Here is a 24,807-nt window from a genome sequence, read left to right as displayed (position 1 = left end):
CATTTCTCTTCTTTCTCTAGTATTTGTCTGCGCCACTGCTACTGCCTTAATCCAGACCTTCCTCATTCATAACTGTAATAGCTAGTTTCTCCTATCCCATTCATCTTTTTGTAACCTGCCACCAGTTATATTTCTAAAAATACCAATATTATTGTTTTACTCCCTTGCTTTAAAGGCTCCACATTGTCTACTGGGTAGAGTTAAAACTCCCTATCCAAACTTTTTAACTTCATGGATCATCTACTCCTCCAATGCTGGTCGCTGCTACCTCAGACCATGACTGATATTCTAACCTGTCATGTTAGTAAACAGGATTGTGATGTCTCCTGTACCGTTCCTTTTTATTTGTCAAATGAACTTTCAGTTTACTTTTCAAAGCATAATCCGGATATCCCTTCTGTATAGCTTTTCCAGATAGCTGCACCATCTAGTTGCATTATCTTATTAACACCTGATAACCTACTTTTATTATAACACATTTGTTTTCCCCATTAGTCTCCTTGAGAACATGGGTGATACCTTTATTTCTGACTATTCAAGTGCTCAGCACATTGTATACACTGAATAAATCTTTGTTGAATTGGAAAAGAGTATTGAGAAGATGAAAATAGAGTTAATTGTCACCCATATAGGCAAGTTTCTTCTTCTTTTTTTTTTTTTTTTTTTTTGCGGTACGCGGGCCTCTCACTGTTGTGGCCTCTCCTGTTGCGGAGCACAGGCTCTGGACGCGCTGGCTCAGTGGCCATGGCTCACGGGCCCAGCCGCTCCGCGGCATGTGGGATCTTCCCGGGCCGGGGCACGAACCCGCGTCCCCTGCATCGGCAGGCGGACTCTCAACCACTGCGCCATCAGGGAAGCCCCCATGTTTCTTCTTTTAATCTAGCTCCAAACTCTTGTCTAAGATTGTATTTAAAGCAATGACATATATTTTGGCTTAAATCTTCCTTATGTTTCTTTTAAAATCTTTCTTATGCTTCTTTTACCTTCTTTTGAAATTTTTTTGTAATTTATTGAGTAATTGTCTGCTATGAAAGACAAACATTCTCCTACTATTTCCCCCCACCTTCAAATTTTTGTCAGTTATGTTATTATTTATTTTTAATATTCCATTTTTCCACCTTCTAGTTTGAAAGTTATGCACTCTTTTATTGGTTACCACAGAAATTACAATATGTATCCTCAGTTTATTAAAGATTAATGTTAAATCAATACCTTTGCCCTCCTTTTTGTCAGTATAAGGGCCTTGAACATTTAACTCCATTATTCCTCTCCCACCTCACATGCTATTGTTCTGTATTTAATTGTATATGTATATATATTTAACTAGTAGGCTTTTAGAGCAGTTTTATATTTATAGAAAATTGAGCAGTTAGTACAGAGAGCTGTCATATACTACCATCCCATCCCTCCAGTTTCCCCTATTATTAACATATTGCGTAAGTGTGGTAGACTTGTTACAGTTGATAAACCGGTATTGATACATTATTATTAACGAAAGTCCATAGTTTAACATTAGGATTTACTCTTCGTGTTGTAGAGTTCTATGGCTTTTGATACATGAAGAAAAGTCATGTATTCACCATTTGTATATATATTTTTAAGAGTCCACAGATTATTATTGCATCTGTTTTATAGTTACGTTCTTTTTGCCTAACCTACATGTTCACCTATGTGTTTACCACTTTCTTTGTCATTCATTCCTTTTCACATCTCTGCCCTTCTATCTGGAATATTTTTTCTTTTGCCTGAAATATATCTTTTGGAATTTCTCTAGTGTGGGTCTACCAGTGATTGTCTCTCCATTTTGTCTGCTTTAAAATGTCTGTTTTTGGTTTTATTCTTGAATGGTGGTATTTTTGCTAGGTTTAAAGTTCTAAGTTGGTTGTTATTTTCTTTCAGTACATTGTTTACTATTGTCCACTGACTTCCATTATACTCTTTTTATTTTTAGTCTCACTGCCATTCTGTTGAAGGTAATCTATCTTTTCTTTGTCCATTTTCGAGCTTTTCTCTTTGACTTTGATCTTCTGCACTATAATGTAGGGATGAGAGATATGTCTAGATTGGATTACTTTTTTTCTTTATTATTTTCCTGAGCTTTATTTACATCTGAATATTTTTGGGGAACCTGAGAATACACTTAAATAGATTTTAGTTTTTAGAGTAGTTTTAGGCTCACAGCAAAATTGAGTGGAAGGTACACAGATTTCCCGGATACCTCCTGGCCCTGCACATTTGTTACAACTGATGAACCTATGTTGACATATTATCACCCAAAGTCCATAGTGTACATTAGGGTTCACTCTTGGTGTTGTACATTCTGTGGGTTTGGTCAAATGTACAATGATATATATTTGTTATACTATCATACAGAGTAGTTTTACTGCCCTAAAATCCTCTGTGCTCCAGCTGTTCATCCCTCCCTCCCCTAACCCTAGGCAACTACTGATCTTCTTACTGTCTCCATAGTTTTGTCTTTTCTGGCATGTCATGTAGTTGGAATCATACCGTATGTAGCCTTTTCAGATTGGCTTCTTTTACTTGTAATACATTTAAGTTTTCTCTGTGTCTTGTCATGGGTTGTTACCTCTTTTTAAAAAAATTTTTTTTTAAAGCACTGAATAGTATTTCATTGTCTGGATGTACCACAGTTTATTTATCTGTCCATTCACCTACTAAAGAATGTCTTGGTTGCTTCTAAGTTTTAGCAGTTATGAATAAAGCTGCTATAAACATCTGTATGCAGATTTTTATGAATGGTTGGATTATTTTGATTTATTCTGCTTGGAATTTATTGGATTTCTTAAATCTGTGGGTTGCTGGTTTTCATCAGTTCTAGAATATTCTCAGCCGTTGTCTCTTCATATATTGCCTCTGCCTTCCACTCTGTCTTCTCTTTCTTGCATTCCATTTAAACATATGTTAGACCTTCTTACTGTATTTTCTCTGCCTCTTACCCTATCTTCTGGATTGCTGGTCTTTATTTCCCAGGGCTGAATTCTGAGTAGGTTGTTCTGAAATTTCCTTGCACTTTTATATTTCTTCTGATACCTCCACTTCTTTATTTTCTCTTTAAATTTGTCTAATCTCCATAATTCTATCCATTGAGTTTTCATGAGGGCTGGTGTATTCCTAGGTGGCTGTTACCCTGAAAGGGTAGCCCTGTGCTCTTTGTTTAAAGTATAGGGTAGATTTCCCAGAATACCCTCATTGGGCAGGTCCTGGGCTTTGACTTTCTTCTTTCTCCACACACTCAGGCCTCCAAAAGTACAGCTAGCTCAGTTTCAAAGCTTTTTCTTTAGAATTAAATCAGCAAATGTCCTCAAATAGAAATACTATTTTTTGAGTGCTGATCTTACCTTTCTGAATTCTTGTCTTACGGATTTTGGTGCAGTAATACCTTATTTCTCTTTTTCACAGTCAGTAATATAAATTTGGTTGACACTTAACAAAGTGTACATGAACTCTTGTGCCACAGTGGTTGGAGAATCCATATCCATATCTAGTTTTCCTCCTTGTGATTTTCACTTTTCATCTGCTTTCTTCCTTCCTATATGTGGTCAGTATTGTCATTATACCTGGCTGTTAGTCATTTATGTTACTTCTTATTTTCTGTTTACTTTTAGTTAAAGATTAAATTGAAGTATTTCTTAAATTTTTTTTTAAGGCAAGGAGAAAGAAAGCAAGTAAGGTTGTATTATCAATGATTTTTTCTAACGTTTTCTGAATGCTTTTAAGGCTTTATTTTTTACTTTATTTATCTTTAAATTTATTCATTTATTTTTGGCTGCGCTGGGTCTTCGTTGCTGTGGGCTTTCTCTCTACTTGCCGCGAGCAGGGGCTACTCTTGGTTGTGGTGTGCGGGCTTCTCATTGCGGTGGCTTCTCTTGTTGCAGAGCACGGGCTCTAGGCATGTGGGTTTCAGTAGTTGTGGCACACAGGCTCAGTAGTTGTGGCTCACAGGCTCTAGAGCGCAGGCTCAGTAGTTGTGGTACACGGGCTTAGTTGCTCCGCATCATGGGGGATCTTCCCGGACCAGGGATTGAACCCGTGTCCCCTGCATTGGCAGGCGGATTCTTAACCACTGTGCCATCAGGGAAGTCCTATCAATGATTTCTTATTTCAAACTTGAGTCTAGAGATGGTTTGGCTTGGTTAGTCTTGTTCTTCCTCTTTGCCTTGTCTGGGTCTCAAATTGCTAGGTACCTCTTTTGTTTTCAGTGCTAATGTTTATAAAGTTACATCCTAAAAATGTTTCTAATAAATAGTTTTAAACAAGATCTGTTGCAATGTTTTTTGTTTTTTTTTTTGCTAGGTCCCTCTTGATGGTAGGTTTCACTTGGTCCTAACTACTACTGTGTGTAATGGGATGGATTAGTTTAGAATCTGCTTCCTAGTATGTTAGCCATGTTTAAACACTTCTTAGGCTGTTCTTTTTGACGTTTTACAGTCCAGTTTCCCTTTTTCCCTAATCCAGAAAGAGACTTGGCTTTTTCTAGTCCCAAATTTACCTTGTTTAGACTTTAGTCATATTTAAAAAAAAAAAAATCATTCCTGGAGTATTTGATGACTTTGCCCTGCAGAAGGGTTGCCCTTCCCATCTCTCTGTTCTTTTTGGTTCATTTGAGGCTAGGCTTTGAGTTAGTGTGGCGCCGCAAAGTTTCTGTTGTAGGGTCATTTGTCCTAGCACCTGCTTGCCCGCTGGTCAGCTTTTTTTGCCCTTAGAGGCTTTCTTGGGGAATTTCGTTTCATAATTTGGACTGCTCTTGCTTTCTACCCAAGGAACACTCCTTTGCAGGTTAGAGCAGTCTGAAGGATCTGGAGTACTAGTAAAAGCTCTTCTTCTCATTTCGTTGATTAGTTTTGCCTGTTTTCCAAGGTTCTCACGACGAAGTCAGGCTCTTTGCTTTCTTCCCACTTTTCATACACTAGTTTTGTAGAATCTTATCTTTACTGTTTAACAATAGAACATAGTTATACTGTATTAGCCATCAGATACAAGCAGTATCATTCCCCTCACAGATATACCTTGTGCTGAGGAATGTTCACAGTCAAATGCTCACAGTAAGAGAATTTTGTTTTTTTGTTTGTTTTTTTACTCTTTGGCTGCACTGTGCGGCATGTGGGATCTTAGTTCCCCAACCAGGGATCGAACCCTTCCCCCCTGCAGTGGAAGCAGGGAGTCTTAACTGCTGGACTGCCAGGGAAGTCCCTGGTTCAGTTTTTGATAATTTTAGAAACCTAATTGGTAATTTCCTGTGCAATTTGGAATACAGAGCTAAGAATGGAATTTCGTTTTAGTCATATCTTACTCTTTTAACTTAACCTCCCTCTCCCCCCTTTTAACTGCATATACTGCAAAGTGTACTGGAATAGGAATAATCTAGCTTTGGTTCTGGTACCTTCTAAGAAGTTAATTAACTGTATGACTTGGAAGTCAGTTCAATTCTGGGTACTTCCAGTTTAAGAAAATTATTTTTGATGATCTGCACCAAAAGAGGGAGCCATATTTGAGAAAGGGGAAAGCAAAACTAAAAAATTCCATTTAGACATTAATCCTATCAAAGAACGAGTAGTGGCGTTAAAATACAAAACCCTCAGGAACAAAGGCTAGAAAAAAATCCTGCCAAAATCCTTTCCTTATTAACCCTTTCATTATGTGTATATAGACTTCTGGGAATTTGGATTGCAAATACCAAAGGAACAAGAAAAGCACTTTGTTCTGCCCGTTAAGTATACTGTGAGACAGTGGCAAGGAAGATAGAGGTGGAGTGTTTTTCTAAAAGTATTCTTTAAAAATGGGTGATGTCTGTTTCCTAATTCTAACTAGATGAGAGAGATAAAGAAAGAGGTTGGTCATCAAACTTCACTCTTTTTTTTTTTAAACTGAAGTATAGTTGATTTACGATGTTGTGTTAGTCTCTTTTGTACAGCAAAGTGATTCAGTTATCTATCTATCTATGTATATTCTTTTTCATATTCTTTTCCATCATGGTTTATTATAGGATATTGAATATAGTTGCCTATGCTATACAATAAGACCTTCTTTATCCATTCAATATATAATAGTTTGCATCTTTTAATCCCAGACTCCCAGGCCAACCGTCCCCTGCCTCCCCTCCCCCTTGGCAGCCACAAGTCTGTTCTCTATGTATGTGAGTCTGTTTCTTTTTCGTAGGTAAGTTTATTTGTGCCATATTTTATTATTTATTTATTTACTTATTTATTTTTCGGTACGCGGGCCTCTCACTGTTGTGGCCTCTCCCGTTGCGGAGCATAGGCTCCGGGCGCGCAGGCCCAGCGGCCATGGCTCACGGGCCCAACCACTCCGCGGCATGCGGCATCCCCCCGGACCGGGGCACGAACCCGTGTCCCCTGCATTGGCAGGCGGACTCTCAACCACTGCGCCACCAGGGAAGCCCCATTCTAAGCATTTTTGAGTGTACAGTGCATTCACTTTGTTGTACAACCATCACCACCGTCCCTCTCAAGAACTTTTTCATCTTGCAAAAATGAAACTGTACTCATTAAACAATAAATCCACGTTTATGCCTCCCCTTAGTCCCTGGCAACCACCATTCTACTTTGTTTCCATGAATTTGACTACTCTAGAAATGTCATATAAGTGGACTCATATGGTGTTTGTCTTTTTGTGACTGGCTTATTTTACTTAGCATAATATTCTCAAGGTTCATCCGTGTTGTAGCATGTGTCGGAATTTCCTTTCTTTTCAAGGCTCAATAATATTATATGTACCACATTTTATTTATCCATGTATCTGTCAGTGGTCACTTGGGTTGCTTCTGTGTTTTGGCTACTGTGAGTAATGCTACTATGAACATGAGTGTACAGGTATCTGTTCGAGTCCCTGCTTTCAGTTATTTTGGGTGTATATGCAGAAGTGGGATGATTGGATTTTATTAAACTCACTCTTTTGTTGAAGCTTGACCTCCTCTCATCCCATATCGTTGACAAAGCGCAGTCAGAAAATGGTGATTGTTTTTCTTTTAGTCCACATTTAGCAAAAGCCCTAGAAGTCTTGAAAATTTTGTTAGCATCTGCACAACTAGTAATACTACTCAAATGGCAGTTATTTTTGCAAACGGTATTATTGGCCCAGGATGTTGACAAAGTAAGTAACTTGGTGAGTTACATAGCATTGTTGAGCATCTTTTCACATATGTCTTTGGAGAAATGTCTATTTCAACGCCTTTTATTTTAACCAAAGCATAGTTTAGTTTTAAAATGATAACAGTAAGCGGCTATCCAAATTTGCTGTACTAGAATTTTTTTTTTTTTTTTTTTGCGGTACGCAGGCCTCTCACTGTTGCGGCCTCTCCCGTTGCGGAGCACAGGCTCCGGACGCGCAGGCTCAGCGGCCATGGCTCACGAGCCCAGCTGCTCCGTGGCATGTGGAATCTTCCCGGACTGGGGCACGAACCCGTGTCCCCTGCATCAGCAGGTGGACTCTCAACCACTGCGCCACCAGGGAATCCCTAGAATTTTATTTTAACCAGTATTACCTCAAGTATTAAGTCCTGTGAAGACTGTTAATGTTGCCTACATAAAGATAACAAGGTGATGGTATCTATTGTAATAGATGTGACCCGCGTGACTGATAACTTTGCTTTTATAAAGAGTAAGTATGTGACTTTTATCACATAGTCTGCTGCCAGGGTTCATGTTGATTTAATTTCTGTTTTGTCTGTCTCCAGAGGAATACTAAGGATTAATTGTGGAATTAAAATGTAATCTGAAGGGCCGGTTAATCTCAGGAGATGGTGCCTGTAGTTCAGGATATATTCTGTTATATTAACTAACTTCAGCAGGCAGATTTAATGTTCAAATTTGGCAGAAGCTACTAGCATCAAGCCAAAACTAACTTGTCCAATCTCCATTATATTAACAATTGACTAGCTAGAATCAAGGCACAAAATATTCCATCAGCTTCTAATGAAAAGCCGTTTGACCTGCTGTGTGATAATCTGGATGAGATGAAGGAGAAGAAATATAATAGCTATATTGAAATTTTAGTGCCCAAATTTTTCAGCAGCTGAGTTCAGCTAACTCTTACTGAGTTTGTACTATGTATAGGTGTTACAGAGGATTAAAAAAAAATCAACCAGGTGCACTGCATACTCTTGAGGCACTTATAATCAGGCAGGCATGGACCCATATGTCTATGGCACACAGCTGATGGTGGATATGGAGATGTGAAGGTATTACGAACCTAAAAGAAGGGAGCACAAGTACATATGTATATTCACTCCCCTCCATTAAAAACAATATGGAGATGTGAAGTTATTATGAGCCTAAAAGGAGAGAGCGTAGTAATTAATTTGCTCGGGGGTCAGATTGTGGAAGGATGAGACTTTTTGTTTCACAGTAAGATCACTATAGCTAAACAACCTAACGAAAATTCTGATAAAATATTATTATGAATAAGTCACAGAATGATAGTGTAGAATATCTTGGTTTTATTTTTTTTAATATTTATTTATTTATTTGCCTGCACCTGGTCTTAGTTGCAGCACATGGGGTCTTCGCTGCCGCGTGCGGGATCTTTAGTTGCAGTGTGAGAACTCTTAGTTGTGGCATGTGGGATCTAGTTCCCTGACCAGGGATCGAAACCGGGCCCCCTGCATTGGGAGCGTGGAGTCTTAGCCACTGGACCACCAGGGAAGTCCCCTAGAATAGCTTGGTGTTTTTTTTTAGAATAGCTTGGTTTTAAAGCTTAGCAAAACTGCTTAGGGTCTAGGCAGAGTTTTTTTTTTAAGAATTAATTTTGATTAGGTGATATATTTACATAGTACCAAATGCAGAAGATCTCAAAGATACACAATGAAACATCTCTGCTATGCTTTTCCTTTTTTTTTTTTTTTGGCCACACCATGCGGCATGTGGGATCTTAGTTCCCCTACCAGGGATCGAACCTGTGCCCCCTGCATTGAGAGCATGGAGTCTTGACCACTTGACTGCCAGGGAAGTCCCTGCTACGCTTTTCCTATGTCCGTCTGGTTCCCTTCCCTGGAGACAACTATTAGCAGTTTCTTGTATTTTATTTGTGTGTGTGTATATCATATATATCATACATGACAATGTATACATTATATATGTGTGTGCGTGTGCAAATACATATGTATATTCACCCCTCCGTTTTTTAAAAATACAAAGACAAGTATGTTACATACAATATTATTGTGTATTTTCCTTTTCGTGTTTAAAATATTTTTTATATTAGAATAATAGAAATTGTTTTATATTAGTACACACAGAGCTTCCTTGGCTTTTTTTCCCCAAGGCTGTTTAATATTCCATTGTGCAGCTGAACCATAATTTAACCAATTTCCTGTGGATGGACAACACTGTTTTATTGACATAAGCAGTGCTATAGTGAATAGCTTTGTAATACACAGTGTCATTTCACACATGTTTACTGGATAAATCCCTAGAAGTGGAATTGGTGGATCAAAGGATATGAGCGTTTGTAATTTTGGTAGTTATAGCCATATTCCTTTCCATAGAGAAGAGGAATATAACTGTATTCCTCCATCAGTGAATGAGAACATTTGTTTCCCCATAGTTGAGTATGTTAAGGGAGTTAGTTAAGGGAGTCTGTGGACAGATGCTAGTGTTCCTGAACCTTGTAAAATGATAGGTAAAAATTTGTATGTGTGTATTTATGGCTGTGTCTTTTTCTGGGGGGACAGGTCCACAGTTTTCACTACATTCTTAAAAAGTTCAGTGATTCAGAATAGGGTTAAAGGAGCTCCCTATGGCACAGTGGTTAAGAATTCACCTGCCAGTGCAAGGGACACGGGTTCGAACCCTGGTCTGGGAAGATCCCACATGCCACGGAGCAACTAAGTCCATGCGCCACAACTACTGAGCCTGTGCTCTAGAGCCCACGAGCCACAACTACTGAAGCCCGTGCGCCACAACTACCTAAGCCTGTGCGCCTAGAGCCCGTGCTCTGCAACGAAGAGTAGCCCTCACTCGCTGCAACTAGAGAAAGCCCGCGTGCAGCAACAAAGACCCAACACAGCCAAAAATAAAAAAATAAATAAAATTAAATCTTTAAAAAAAAATAGGGTTAAAAACCACTATCTGGCAGTTAGTTGTTTCAAATTAGAACATATCGCTTTGAATCGTATTTCTCTTTTACATACTATTTGAGCAGAAGCGTGTAAGTAATTATTAGAGATGTTGTGTGGAAAGTTATTGTGTAGGAGAATGGACTAAATCTAATTCCCAATCTTTTATTATTCTTCCCTTCACTCCCTTGGGAGGCCATGTTTTAAAAGGCCTGTTTTCTATTAAACTGAATTTATTAAGCAATACCTTATTTCCCCAGTTTTATTAATTAGAGCTTTAGAGCAGTATGAGGTGAGTTTTACTACATAGAGTTAATCCTTTCATCTATACTGAGTTGATGAAATTTTAGCTAAAGTCAAGTCAGTTTATCATTTTAAATAGGCTGTGTAGGTGAAAAATAGTTCAGGACCCCCACTGTTATCTTTAGGACTTATTAGAGATCTAAGGAACAAATCTCTACACCAGATAATCTCCAAGGCCCGTTTGAGTTCTGTGTGTCAGCAGTACATATTCTGAGGTTTTTTGTTTTGTTTCTTTTTTTTGCGGTACGCGGGCCTCTCACTGTTGTGGCCTCTCCCGTTGCGGAGCACAGGCTCCGGACGCGCAGGCTCAGCGGCCATGGCTCACGGGCGCAGCCGCTCTGCGGCATGTGGGATCCTCCCGGACCGGGCACAAACCCGCGTCCCCTGCATCGGCAGGCGGACTCCCAACCACTGCGCCACCAGGGAAGCCCAATTCTGAGGTTTTGATGAGGACCATATTAAGTTCTAATACAAGTACTATTACAAATAAACTCTCACCATAACAGATTCCATAGGGCTTTCATATTTTGGAATAATTTGGAATTAATCTGTAATTACAGTATGCATATTATTGAAAGTCACAATTCTGTTAAGTCCTGGAGAAAAAAACAGGAGCTATCTAAAATGAATTAGAAAGTTAAAAGATTTAATTTATTTAGAGCTAGTTGGTGGTGTTATGTAAAGCCCTCTCTTTTTTGATGCTATATTATTATTTGGTGGCTTGTTTTGAAAGGGGAGTTTTCTAGGGATGATTTAGAATATTTCATGTGGGGAAAAGTGAGGTGAATCTGTATGCCATACTAGATACTGGAGCAAAAGTTAAAAGGTCTTGCCTGTTAATAGCACTCAATTAGGACAATTTTTTAAAAAATTGTTACATATTCTGGAATAGAACCTGAGGAGCTGTTTGTTATACAGAATTATTTGTTGTAGATAACTTATTTTATCTAGTTCTCCAAAGTTTTATTTATTTCTGAATAGAAACTTAGAACAAAATTTTTGTTATAGGCTATCCTTATAGAACTTTTTATAGTGACATTTGTTATAATGGGAATCTGCTTTTACTAACAAACCTTTGATTACAATGAATTTTTTTCTTTTTATTGGAGTATAGTTGATTTTCAATGTTGTGTTTCATGAGTACAGCAAAGTGAATCAGTTATACATATACATATATCTACTCTTTTTTAGATTCTTTTCCCATAGATTATTTGGAGGTTGGTTATGATAAGTTAAATGTGCATACCACTAAGAAAATAACAAAACAGAGATAATAGCTAATGATCTCTTAGTGGAGATAAAATGGAATACTTGAAAAAATATGTATCTCAGTTCTAAAGAAGGATGGGGAGGAGGAAAAGAAACAAAAGATAGGAAAAGAAAGTAACATAGTAGGTTTAAACACAGATAATTAATTTGTAAATGGTCTAGCACTCCAATTAAGAGTGTCAGGTTAGATCATTGTTATGCGATCCAACTATGTGCTGTCTACAAGAAACCCACCTTATTTTTAACCTGTATCTTTGTATTTAAAAGGATGGAAAAAGATACTGTATAAACACTAAGTATAAAAAGATTGGCGTGCCTATAGTTGTATTAGACAAAGGAGACTTGAGAACAAGGAAAATATTACAAGGGGTAATGAAGGGCATTTCATAATGAAAAAAGGATCAATCCGTTGAGAAGACTCAGCAGTTGTAAATGTTATGCATCCTATAACAGAGCAAAGCAAAAACTGACAGTTGAAAGGAGCAGTAGACGAATCCACAGCTTTAGTTGGAAATTGCAGTATTCTCTCTCAATAACTGATAGAACAAGCAGGCAAAAAAATCAGCAAGGATGTAAAAGATTTGGACAATACTGTCAGTGAACTGTACCTAACTGACATTTATAGAACACTATACCCACATGCTTTTCAGGCGCACATGGAACATTTACCAAAATGGACTATATCCTGGGCTATAAAACTTGTTTCAACAAACTTAAAAGGATTAAAACTATATAGAGAGTATTCTGACTACAACAAAATTAAATAAGAAATCAAAAAGAAAAAGATACCTGGAAAATCTCCAAATATTTGCAAGTTAAATAACATACTTTTAAATAAACTTTAGATCAAAGAAGAATTCACAAGGGAAATTAGAAAATCTTTTGACCTGAGTGAAAATGAAACATAGTCTATCAAAATTTGTGGTATGCAGCTAAAGCAGTGCTTTAGAAGGAAACAGTTTCAAAAGAAACATCTAAAATCAGTGACCCAAGCTTCCCCCTTAAGAAGTTAGAAAAAGAGCAAACTAAGTAGGAGAGAAATAGAGTTGAAATAAATGAAATAGAAAGCAACTCTGAATAACCCTATATGGATTTGTAATTAAAAGCCTTTCCACAAAGAAAAGTCCAGGCCCACATGGCTTTATTGGTGAATTCTATCAAACATTTAAGGAAGAAATAACAAATTTTTCACAAATTTCAGAAAACACTTATGAGACCAGCATTACCTTGATACCAAACCAGGTAAAGACATTATGAAAAAAGAGAACCATAGCTCAGTATCCCTCATGAATATATATGCAAAAATCATTAACAAAATATTAGTAAATTGAATCTAGCTCTCTATGTATCCTATAAGTATGATAACACATCATGACCAATTGGGTTTAATACCCATTGCAAGGTAGATTGAACATTAAAAGTCAGTGTAATCTACCTTATTGATAAAATAAAGGTGAAAAGCTAAATGATCTTGTAATAGATGCATAAAAAGCACTTGAACAGAGTTCAGCACTAATTTGTGATAAAAGCTCTCAGCTGGTTAGGAATAGAAGGGAACTTCCTCAATCTGATAAAAGACGTCTATTAAAAACCTGCAATGAACCTCATACTTAAATGGTGAAAGATTGAGTGCATTCAACCTAATGTCCAGAACATGTCAAGGATATCTGTTCTCACAGCTTCAATTCAGCATGTTCTGAAGGTCCTAGCCAGATGCATTAAGGCAAGTAAAATGAATAAGCTTATAGATTGGAAAGGAAAAGTAAAACTATGTTTATTTTTTAGATGTCTTATATTGCTTTGGCCAGAAAGTTCCTTCGGTATTTAAGTAAAAATAAAAGACACATTTTTCATTTTCACCAAGAACTTTGTTGAACAACGTATTCACTGTTTTGTTCTACTACCTTCTGCCATTTTTCAGGCAACTTCATAATTCCATCTTCCCAAAACTTTCTCTTTTTGAGCAAAGAACTGTTCCATGTGCATTTTACAATCTTCCAGGGAATTGAAATTTTTTCCATTAAGAGAATTTTGTAAAGACTGAAATAAATGGAAATCCAAAGGTGCAATGTCTGGTGAATACGGCGGATGAATCAGAACCATCCAGCCAAGCTGTAACGGTTTTTGCCTGGCCATCAAAGAAACATATAGTCTTGCATTATCCTGATGGAAGATTATGCATTTTCTGTTGACTAATTCCAGACACTTTTCGTCGAGTGCTGTTTTCACTTGGTCTAATTGAGAGCAGTACTTGTTGGAATTAATCGTTTGGTTTTCCAGAAGGAGCTCATATACAACTCCCTTCCAATCCCACTATATACACAACATCACATTCTTTGGATGAAGACCGGTCTTTGGTGTGGTTGGTGATGGTTCATTTCGCCTGCCCCACGATATCTTCTGTTTCACATTATTGTACAGTATCCAGTTTTCATTGCCTGTCACAATTTGTTTTAAAAGTGGAACCTTTTTGTTACGTTTAATTAGAGAATTGCATTCAGAAATATAGTCAAGAGAGTTTTTTTCGCTTAGCTTATGTGGAACCCAAACATCAAAGTAACATGAGTAACATAACCAGGCTGGTGCAAATGATTTTCAGTGCTTGATTTGGATATTTTGAGTATGTCGGCTATCTCCCGCGTGGTAAAACGCTGATTGTTCTCAATTAATGTCTCGATTTGATCGCTATCAACTTCAACTGGTGTACCCAACCTTGGAGCATCGTCCAGCGAGAAATCTCCAGCATAAAACTTCGCAAACCACTTTTGACACGTTTGATCAGTCACAGCACCTTCTCCATACACTGCACAAATCGTTTTTTGCGTTTCAGTTGCATTTTTACCTTTCTTGAAATAATAAAGCATAATATGCTGAAAATGTTGCTTTTTTTCCTTCCATCTTCAATATTAAAACGGCTGCACAAAAATTCACCAATTTTGATGTTTTTTTAAAATGCACACTGATATGACAGCTGTCACAATACAGTCTAACAAAATTGTTTCGAATGAAGTTAAAGACAACTAAGTGCCACTAGAGCCATCTTAGGGAAAAAGTCGAACGAACTTTTTGGCCAGCCCAACAGATGACATGATTATGCATGTAGAAAGTTCTGAGTAATTGGTGTAAAAAAAAGCTACTAGAATTTAAGTTTAGCTAGGCTACAAGTTCAATTTCTGAAATACATCAATTGTATTTATGTAAACTTGCAATGTACAATTGGCAATTGAAATTTGAAAAGCAATACAATTTACAATAGCATCAAATAGTGTAAATATAAAAACATTCCCAAGAACAGAAGGGTGAGAATATTTCTTAAGAGTTCCTTGTAATAGAAGTTTCTTTGTATTCCCACTTCATTAATGAGGACATTGAGGTACAAACGATTAAAGAACATCGTTTGTTTATGAGCACACCTTCGTTAAATACCTGTTATGTAATAGATACTGTGCTAGGGACATAGTATATAGTAGTGAGTAGAAGATTATCCCTTCACTCATGGAGTTTATAATCTAGTGGAGATTGCAGGGAGAAATAGATTGAGGGTGCTGCGTTCCCAGCCTTGGTTTAGCATTTTTTATTTAGATCAGTGGTTCAAAGCCATTACCTTTTAGTTAGATTTTAAATATTGTGACTTGTTGAATAATCTGGCCTCTATGCAGGCAAACTATTTTATTGTAATATATGCCTGACAGTTTATAGAGTGCTTAAAACTGGTTAGCTTGGTTGTTTAAAGTTTCATGTTAAGGATGGTCCATGTGTATCTTCCCGTACTCCCATTGAGCACCAATTTTATTTCAGACAGTATTTTATCCACCTCCCCAATATATAGTATTATTTAATTCTTGCAATATCCCTAAGGTGGGTGGTTTTTCCTTTTTTATCACAGATGAGAAGACCAGAGTTCATAGAGCTTAAGTGATTTGCCTAGTTTCATTCAGTGGTTCAGTGATTCAGTCCCACACCTACCTGACTTTAAACTGTCGGTACCAGCTATTCTCATTTTTCTATTGGTCACAACCCTGGGCCATCCCATTCTTGCCCATTCAGGAAATGCGAGTAAGTGAGATAAATTTTTATAGTGCTAAGTTTGAATCTTCCTTTTTTTTTTTTTGAGAAAAACTTTTATTTATTTATTTATTTTGGCTGTGTTGGGCCTTCGTTGCTGCGCTCGGACTTTCTCTAGTTGCGGTGAGTGGGGGCTGCTCTTCATTGTGGTGCACGGGCTTCTCATTGTGGTGGCTTCTCTTGTTGTGGAGCATGGGCTCTAGGTGCACGGGCTTCAGTAGTTGTGGCACGTTGACTCAGTAGTTGTGGTGCACGGGCTCTAGAACCCAGGCTCAGTAGTTGTGGCGCACGGGCTTAGTTTCTTCGCTGCATGTGGGATCTTCCCGGACCAGGGCTCGAACCCAAGTCCCCTGCATTGGCAGGTGGATTCTTAACCACTATGCCACCAGGGAAGCCCTGCAGTTTTAGTTTTGTTATACTGTTTCCTGTAGGAGAGGGCAGTGGGTTTGTTTCTTACAGATTAATTAATGATCTCTTCAGAACAGTAAAAACCAGGAACCTTAAACTTACTGGTCATCGAACTTCCTTTAGGGTTATGTATCCCTTGGATATTTTAATTCTGATTATGATTTTCTTTCTTATGAAAGATTATGCTGATCTTTTAATTTTTGTTCTTATGACCATTTCTTCTGTGTTATCTTTACTGTGAATGTGCCCCATGATTTTGTACATAGCTTCCCTTTTCTATCTGTAAATATTAAATTTGTAGTTTTTAATCAATAAAGGAGAGGGTTTTTTTGTTTGTTTTTCAGCATAAGGAGTAAGGTTAAAGGCTAAATTGTAAGCTTTATGATAAGCTATAAAGTCCATATGACTTGCTTTTATGTGAATTGAAGTCATACTCCTTTCCCTTAGGATTAGTTTTTTTAAATGATTAATTTTCAGTTGTATAAGGAATGCATGCATACTTTTATAATAATGAGAACTGTAATTGTTCAGAAAACTTTGGTATGTATCCACCTAGATTTTTAAAATACTGTACTTATCCACTTGCATACATATTTACCCGTAGAAAACATACAGTACTGATTTCTCTGTGACTTTTACAAGCATTATTGTTATTATTATTGTTCTGAACTTACTTTTCACACAGCAGATGATTTTGAGATCTACCATAAAGAAGTTGTTAAGTGTAGACCTAGTTTGGATCACTGTTTGAATAATCATCCCGTAAACACATTTGTAGAATGGTGTTTTGTCACTTACTTAAAGAAATATTAGATAAGGGATTAGAAAATTAGAAGGAGAAAACGTAGCCTGATCCTTTCCATAGATGATCAGGAAGCTCTGGAGGGCAGGATTATGTTTGATGCTCTTCTGTATCCACCACAGTAGCAGTACAGTCCCATGGTTGTAAGTCCTTCCTGTATTGAGCAAGAGTGCACTGATTTTTAATTTTTTTAATTTTTTTAAATTTTTGGCTGTGTTGGGTCTTTGTTGCTGCGCAGGCTTTCTCTAGTTGCGGCAAGCGAGGGCTACTCTTTGTTGCGATGCGCGGGCTTCTCATTGCGGTGGCTTCTCTTGTTGCGGAGCACGGGCTCTAGGTGTGCGGGCTTCAGTAATTGTGGCTCGCGGGCTATAGAGCGCAGGCTCAGTAGTTGTGGCGCACGGGCTTAGTTGCTCCGTGGCATGTGGGATCTTCCCGGACCAAGGCTCGAACCCGTGTCCCCTGCATTGGCAGGCGCATTCTTAACCACTGCACCACCAGGGAAGCCCGAGTGCACTGATTTTTAAGTTTTATTAAGATGTAATTCACACAACATACAGTTTACTCAATTAAGGTATACAATTCAATGGCTCCAAGTGTATTTATAGAAATGTGAAACCATTACCACAATCAATTTTGAAACATTTTCCTCACCTCAAAAACCAAAACCAAAACCACAAAACCTTACCCCTTAGCTTTCACCCTCAAAATCCCTCTCTCTCAGCTCTAGGCAACCATTAGTCTACTTTTTGTCTCGATAGATTTTGCCTGCTCTGAAAATTTAATATAAATGGAATCATACAATATGTGGTCCTTTGTGATTGGCTTCTTTCACTTAGCATCACATTTATAAGGTTTGTTCCTGTATCAGAACTTCATTTCTTTTTATTGCCAAATAATATTCCATTGTATGGATAGACCTCATTTTGTTTATTCACTCTTTCAGTTGATGGACGTTTGGGTTGTTTCCATTTTTTGGCTATTATGAATAATGTGCCATGAACATTCATGTACATGTTTTTGTGTGCACATATGTTTTCATTTCTCTTGGGTGTATTCCTAGGAGTGGAATTGCTGGGTCTTATGGTTAAGAGATAGTCCATTAAGGGATGAACATAATATAAAACTAAAAATCTGTCTATTTTTTTTAAGTCATTAGTTTAACCCTTTGAGGGACTGCCAGACTGTTTCTCAAAGTGGCTGTGCCATTTACCTCTCCACCAGCAGTATATGAGGGTTAAACTTTCTCCATATCCTTGCCAATGTCTGTCGTATTATCTGTCTTGTTGGTTATATGTGCCAGATCTTGAGTAAATATATAGACTTCCATAGGCAGGTTTGTCCAGGAGAAAAAACAAAGGATTTCTTATTCTTACTGTTGGACTTGCTTGTCTGGAAATGGATGTTAATAAATTACATGGTTAGGATTTTGCCATTTATTTAGGACTGAAATACTACTAAAAATCATTAATATCAGTTAAGGATTTTCTTGACAATATACTGTAATATTTTGTTTGCTTGCCAAAACACAAAGTCATTCATTTAAAATCACCCCACTGATTTGACTCTGCTATGGGGTGAAGAGGTGGTGCTAACTAATGACTAAAAAAAGTACAGAGACCCCTAGTTTTAACCCATTAGGTCTAGTCTTTAATGGAGTATCTTTTTTTTTTTTTAATGGAATATCTTTTAACTACCTCAGGTAGTTTGACCCTGTTGTCAACTGTGCTCCTTTATACTTAAGTTTAACTTTTGTCTGCTGTTCTCAGTCCCTTTTAAGATGCCAATTTAGTTCAAGGAGGAAATGAAGACTTTAGAAACTAAACAAATGTTGACATTTAAATTTTTACAAGAGTGAAAGATTAACCTTTGGCCTCCACTTCTACAAGGTTTTCTTAGTTCATATAGGCTTCATTCATGTGCTAAATGTTGGTTGTCAACATTCGTATTTTAACCTCAGTTTTCATAAGTTTATAACTCGTCCGCAAGGTTTTCTTTAGGCTTGTTACTGACGTATTTTTAAGCCCCCCCAAAGTGCATTTAAGTATATTAAAAGTGTGTTTTATTTTGTTTTGGGGAGCCCTGCTTTTTTTAAAAACGAGAAACTTGACTCTTGTCTATTTTTTAAACTGTCCATTTGGTGTTTTACTTAAAAAAAAATCATTAGCAGGAGACAGGGTAATCAGCTTAAATGTTAGCGTGGAAAATAGGGCTTTTACTGAGGAGTCTTAACTTATTATCAAACTTTGTTTAAAAAATTTTTTTTCTTTTATCTTTATTTAAAAAAATAAACTGTTGTGTTAAAGGCTGACTTTCAATAGATTGAAGATTAGGAATGAATCAATCTAGAGTTGGAAAATTAGAAAACAAAGAGGAAAATGGAGGAAGTAAATGGAATATAACAAAATTGAGGACTTAGAGAAAAAACGAAATGGATGCTGTTAGTTATGTGATTAATATGAAAATCTCAGTGAATTAGATAATTTCACTCAAAGATAGTAGAAATTAATGTTGACAAAAATAAGATGTAAAATCAGAATAGACTCCTATAACCAAGGAAAAATCAAGATTTTAAAGTTATTTCCTCCTCCTCCTCTTCCTCCTACTCCTTTGAAGCAGTGCAAAAAAATTCACTCCCTGGTTACTGGTGATCTCTCCTAACCTTTCAAGAAGTAGATAATTCTCATGTTAAATAATAACATAGGGATAATAAACTCTGATAGCAAAACCTGACAGATATGAGGAAGTAAAAGTATAACCTAATTTCATTTATGAATATATAGATGTTTAAATTCAAGTAAAAACACTTGCGAATGGCTAATTATTTTGTTTCAGGGAGTTTATCCGAAGAATGTTGGACAAGTTCAGTATTTTAAAAATGTATTAATAGGACTTCCCTGGTGGCGTAGTGGTTAAGAATCCGCCTGTCAATGCAGGGGACACGGATTCAAGCCCTGGTCTGGGAGGATCCCACATGCCGTGGAGCAACTAAGCCCGTGTGCCACAACTACTGAGCCTGCGCTCTAGAGCCCGTGAGCCACAACTACTGAAGCCTGCGTTTCTAGAGCCCGTGCTCCACAACAAGAGAAGCCACCACAATGGGAAGCCTATGGACCGCAAAAAAGAGTAGTCCCTGCTCGCCGCAACTAGAGAAAGCCCGCGTGCAGCAACGAAGACCCAATGCAACCTAAATAAATAAATAAATTTATTAAAAAATATATATGTAGCACTCACTTAAAAAATGTATTAATATATGTAGAGATGACTCTATATTAATATATCCAGAGTATAGTGCTACTGAATGGCTAGTAGCACGTATTTTGAAGCCAGGTAGCTTAGGTCTAGATCCTGGCTCTGCTTCTTGCCAGCTCTGTGATGTTGGAGAGTTCACTAAACTTCTCTTATAGTTTCCTCATCTAATAATGAGACTACTGATAGCTATCATATAAGGTTGTCATTAGTTTGCTAGGGCTGCCATAACATAGACCGGGCGGCTTAAACAATGGAAATTTATTTTCTCACAGTTCTGGAGGCTGGAAGTTCAAGATCAGCATGTCAGTAGGATTGATTGCTTTTGAGGCTTTCTCTCCTTGGCTTGCAGATGACCACCTTCTCGCTGTGTCCTCATATGGTCTTTCCTCTGTGTGTGTGCATGTCTGGTGCCTCTGTGTCCTAATTTCCACTTTGTATAAGGACATCAGTCGTATTGGATTAGGGTCCACCCTAATGACACATTTTAGCTTAGTTACCTCTTCAGAGGCCCTGTCTACAAATACATTCTGAGGTTTTGGGGGTTAGGACTTCAACATATAAATTTGAGGAAGACACAGTTGAGCCCATTACAGGTTGTTAGGAGGATTAAATGTGCTAATATAGAATACCTGACTGTGTAGCAAGCACTACCTAAGTATTGTTTACCATTATCATTTCTTAACTATAGCAAGTAGTTATACCCCTTCTGTCCCAATGTAAGCACCTCATGTAATTATAGTACAATATTAAAATCAGGAAGTTGACATTGGTGAAATCCACAGAACTCATTCAGGTTTCATGTATACGCACATCATTTGTGTGTGTGTGTGTACATATACTTCTGTGAAATTTTATCACTTGTGTAGCTTATTGTATCCACCACCACAATCAAGATGCAGAACTGCTTCGACAAGACTCTCTCCTGCTACTCCTTTGACAATGTTGATTCTTCCAGTCTAAGAACATGCTATATCCTTTGTCTGTATGTCTATCTTCATGCCAGTGCCATGCTGTTTTGATTACTGTAGCTTTGTAATAAGTGGAAATGGGAGACCTCCAACTCTAACTTTTATAAGATTATTTTGGCTCTTTGCAGTCTTATTACAGTTTTTAATGGTAAAGCACTAGAGGAGTCACCTTGAAAAAAGAACAAAACAGTGTTCTTTATGGTGATTATTTATGTTTTATTCAAAGCAGTAAAATATGAAACAATAAGAGATATAAATTATGGAAAGGAATGTATAAGCTTATTATTTATAAATGCTATGATTTATATCTAGACAACAAACTCAAGAGGAACAAACTGCGAGATGATTAGAAAGAGTAACAGTTCAGTAAAGTGACTGGCTAAATGAAGTATATGAAAATTATATAATTCCTGAATGTCAGCAGTATCAGAACAATAGGAAAAATTGAATCCCAGTTATTTTAACTTGGGAGATGAAGACGAAGATGTCACAGTGGTGAATGGGAGTTAAACTTTGGTAACCCATAAGCTTTTATGCTTTTGGGGTTAATTTCCCCCTGGGGGTAGTAATTGAGACCAAAGGCTTGAACTGGAACTGTATAAGGCTGGGAATTGGGAAGGGGTAAACCTGTCTATGAATTAAGACTAGTAAAACTGCCCACCAGTCCAGGACGTAGGATGGAAGTAAGCTGCCTAACTTTGGATTGTGGCTGTTAAAAGCCACAAGAAATGGAAACTACAATTTTGTGCGGAAATCCTGGGCAGGAAAGCTAATGTATAAATATGTTTGGAACTGATGAATGTTGTAGGGCACTGGCAGAGGTGACCATTAAACTTCTCTTGGGACTGACTGCTCCTTAACCCCTGAAATGTGGAGAACTCCCCCAAAGCTGAATATGAACTCACACAAAACTTATAAAGCACCTTAGTAAAAAGATGCAACAAGTAGGAAAATTTACAATTGAAGGACTGATAATAATAGACTGGAACTTAATTATCTAGTATAGTCCATATTCAGTTTCTGCCTTTGTCCCAATGATGTCCTTTATTGGTTTTGTTTTGTTTTGCTATCCACAGTCAAATCAAGGATCATACATTGAATTTAGTCATGCCTTTTTATCCTCATCTAATTTAGCTTAGGTTTTTTCTGCCATTTTTGTTTTTTAATGATAGTGACATTTTTGAAAGATAACATTGTTTGCCTAAAAGCCTTTGGTTAGCTCCCTTACTAGACAGTAAGCTGTTTTAGAACAGGGAATGTATGTCATTTATCCCTGCTAATTAAATTTAATCTAATGATTTTATAATAATTTGGGATGCGGTGCATCAGAAAAGGATGGTGAAAGGTAGGATTAAGTGATTCTTAATCCTTTTTTTCTTTTCGTTAGACACACATACCCAAGGAACCACAAGGATCCTTGCTTGTGCCTCTTGCATCGATATTTCAGACACTACAATGTACACCACTGTTACGCACACTTTACAGTTTATGTCATTATCAGTAATTGCTAATAAAAAAATAGGTTCTTCAGTTCTCTCTTGCCACAACTACTGAAGCCTGTGCACCTGGAGCCTGTGCTGCGCAACGGGAGAAGCCACCGCAGTGAGGAGCCCGTGTACCGCGGCGGGGAGTAGCCACCGCTCGCCGCAAATAGAGAAAAACCCACACACAGCAGCAAAGACCCAACGCAGCCAAAAATAAATGAAATAAAATAAATTTATATATATAAAAAAAGGAAATGGCAAGTGTGATGAATGAAGCCCGCCATTTCCTTTTGAAAATGAGGGATTGGGCTTCCCTGGTGGCGCAGTGGTTAAGAATCCGCCTGCCAATGCAGGGGACACGGGTTCAAGCCCTGGTCTGGGAAGATCCCACATGCTGCGGAGCAGCTAAGTCCGTGCGCCACAACTGCTGAGCCTGCACTCTAGAGTCTGTGAGCCACAACTACTGAGCCTGTGTGCCACAACTACTGAAGCCCACATACCTAGAGCCCGTGCTCCGCTGCAATGAGAAGCCTGCGCACCGCAACGTAGAGCCTCCCCTGCTCCCCGCAACTAGAGAAAGCCCCACACAAGCAACGAAGACCCAACGCAGCCAAAAATAAATAATTAATTTATAAAAAAGAAAATGAGGGATAGTTGGTGGGTAAAGTGGATAGTTAAAATATAGTGTATGGGGCTTCCCTGGTGGTGCAGTGGTTGAGAGTGCGCCTGCCGATTCAGGGGACACGGGTTCGTGCCCCGGTCCGGGAAGATCCCACATGCCGCGGAGCGGCTGGGCCCGTGAGCCATGGCCGCTGAGCCTGCGCGTCCGGAGCCTGTGCTCCGCGGTGGGGGAGGCCACAACAGTGAGAGGCCCGCATACCACACACAAAACAATAAAAAATAAATAAAAAAAATATAATGTACGGTTTTATTATTATCCAAGGGGAGGGGAAATACTTCATAATGGTTACAATAAAGATAATTCACAAACGGAATATTTTAAGAATTTAGGCATAGAAAGATTCAATTTAAATTATTCTAGAATTCTTACGTGAATAAAGCTCTTTTTTTTTTCAATTAAAACATCATGGAACTCTTATATCTTTAAAGGAATAAGTCCTTTGTTGATTTATGTCACTGGGAATACATGATTTGATTTTATTTCTTATCCCTAGTTTCACTTTATTTTTTTTATTTGCAATTTCACAAGTATCTGTGAAGCCTTCTGGTATATTGTGTTGATTACAGTTTAAAAATAGTGCTTTAAGGACACAGTGAAAAGAAAACTTAATACACCCTTAAAGGAATGTAAATTATTTCTGACGCTAAGCCTAATAATTGTTGTTTTTTTAACAACCTTATTGAGATATAATTCATATTCCATACAATTCACCCATTTAAATTACACAATTCATTGGTTTTTAGCATATTCACAGATACGTACAACCATCAACACAGTTTTAGAATATTTTTATCCCCTCAAAAAGAAACCCCATACCCTTTAGCTATCACCCCCATGTTCTCCAACTCCTCCCCTAAGCAACTACTGTTTATATTCTGTTTGTCTTAGATTTCCCTATTCTGGATTTTCACATGAGTAGTCATTTGATATGTGGTCTGTTGTGACTGGCTTCTTTTACTCAGCAAAATGTTTTCAAGGTTTGTTTATATTGTAGCATATATCATTGCTTGATTCCTTTTTATGGTCAAGTAATATTCCATTGTATGAATATACCATATTTTGTGTATCCATTTATTAGTTGATGGATATCTGGATTGTTTCCACCTTTTGGCTTTTGTGAGTAATGCTGCTGTAAAGATTTGTGTCCAGGTTTGTGTGTGTACATGTTTTTATTTCTTTTCAGTATGTACCTAGGAGTAGCATTCCGGGTCATATGTAACTCTGTGTTTAATTGTTTGAGGAACTGCCCGACAGTTTTTGAAAGCACCTGCACTATTTTACATTCCTACCAGCAGTGTGTGAGGTGTGAGGGTTCCAGTTTCTCCACATTCTTGCCAGCACTTCTTGTTGTCTTTTTTGAATCTAGCCATCCTAGTAAGTGTGAAGTGGTACCCCATTTTGGTTTTGATTTGTGTTTCCCCATTGGCTAATGATGTTGAGCTTCTATTCATGTGCTTATTGGCCATTTGTATCTCATCTTTGGA

General features: G+C 37.7%; 1 protein-coding gene across 4 annotated transcripts in view; it reads left to right on the top strand.

Annotated features, from left to right (window-relative positions):
• TLK2 (tousled like kinase 2) overlaps window positions 1–24,807 on the top strand; it is a 101,755-nt gene that overhangs the window by 7,580 nt on the left and 69,368 nt on the right. The window lies entirely within an intron of this gene.

Source organism: Leucopleurus acutus (genome assembly GCF_964270905.1).
Source record: "Leucopleurus acutus genome assembly, chromosome: 19".
Taxonomy (NCBI): Eukaryota; Metazoa; Chordata; class Mammalia; order Artiodactyla; family Delphinidae; genus Leucopleurus; species Leucopleurus acutus.
This window is presented reverse-complemented; position numbering and strand designations above follow the sequence as displayed.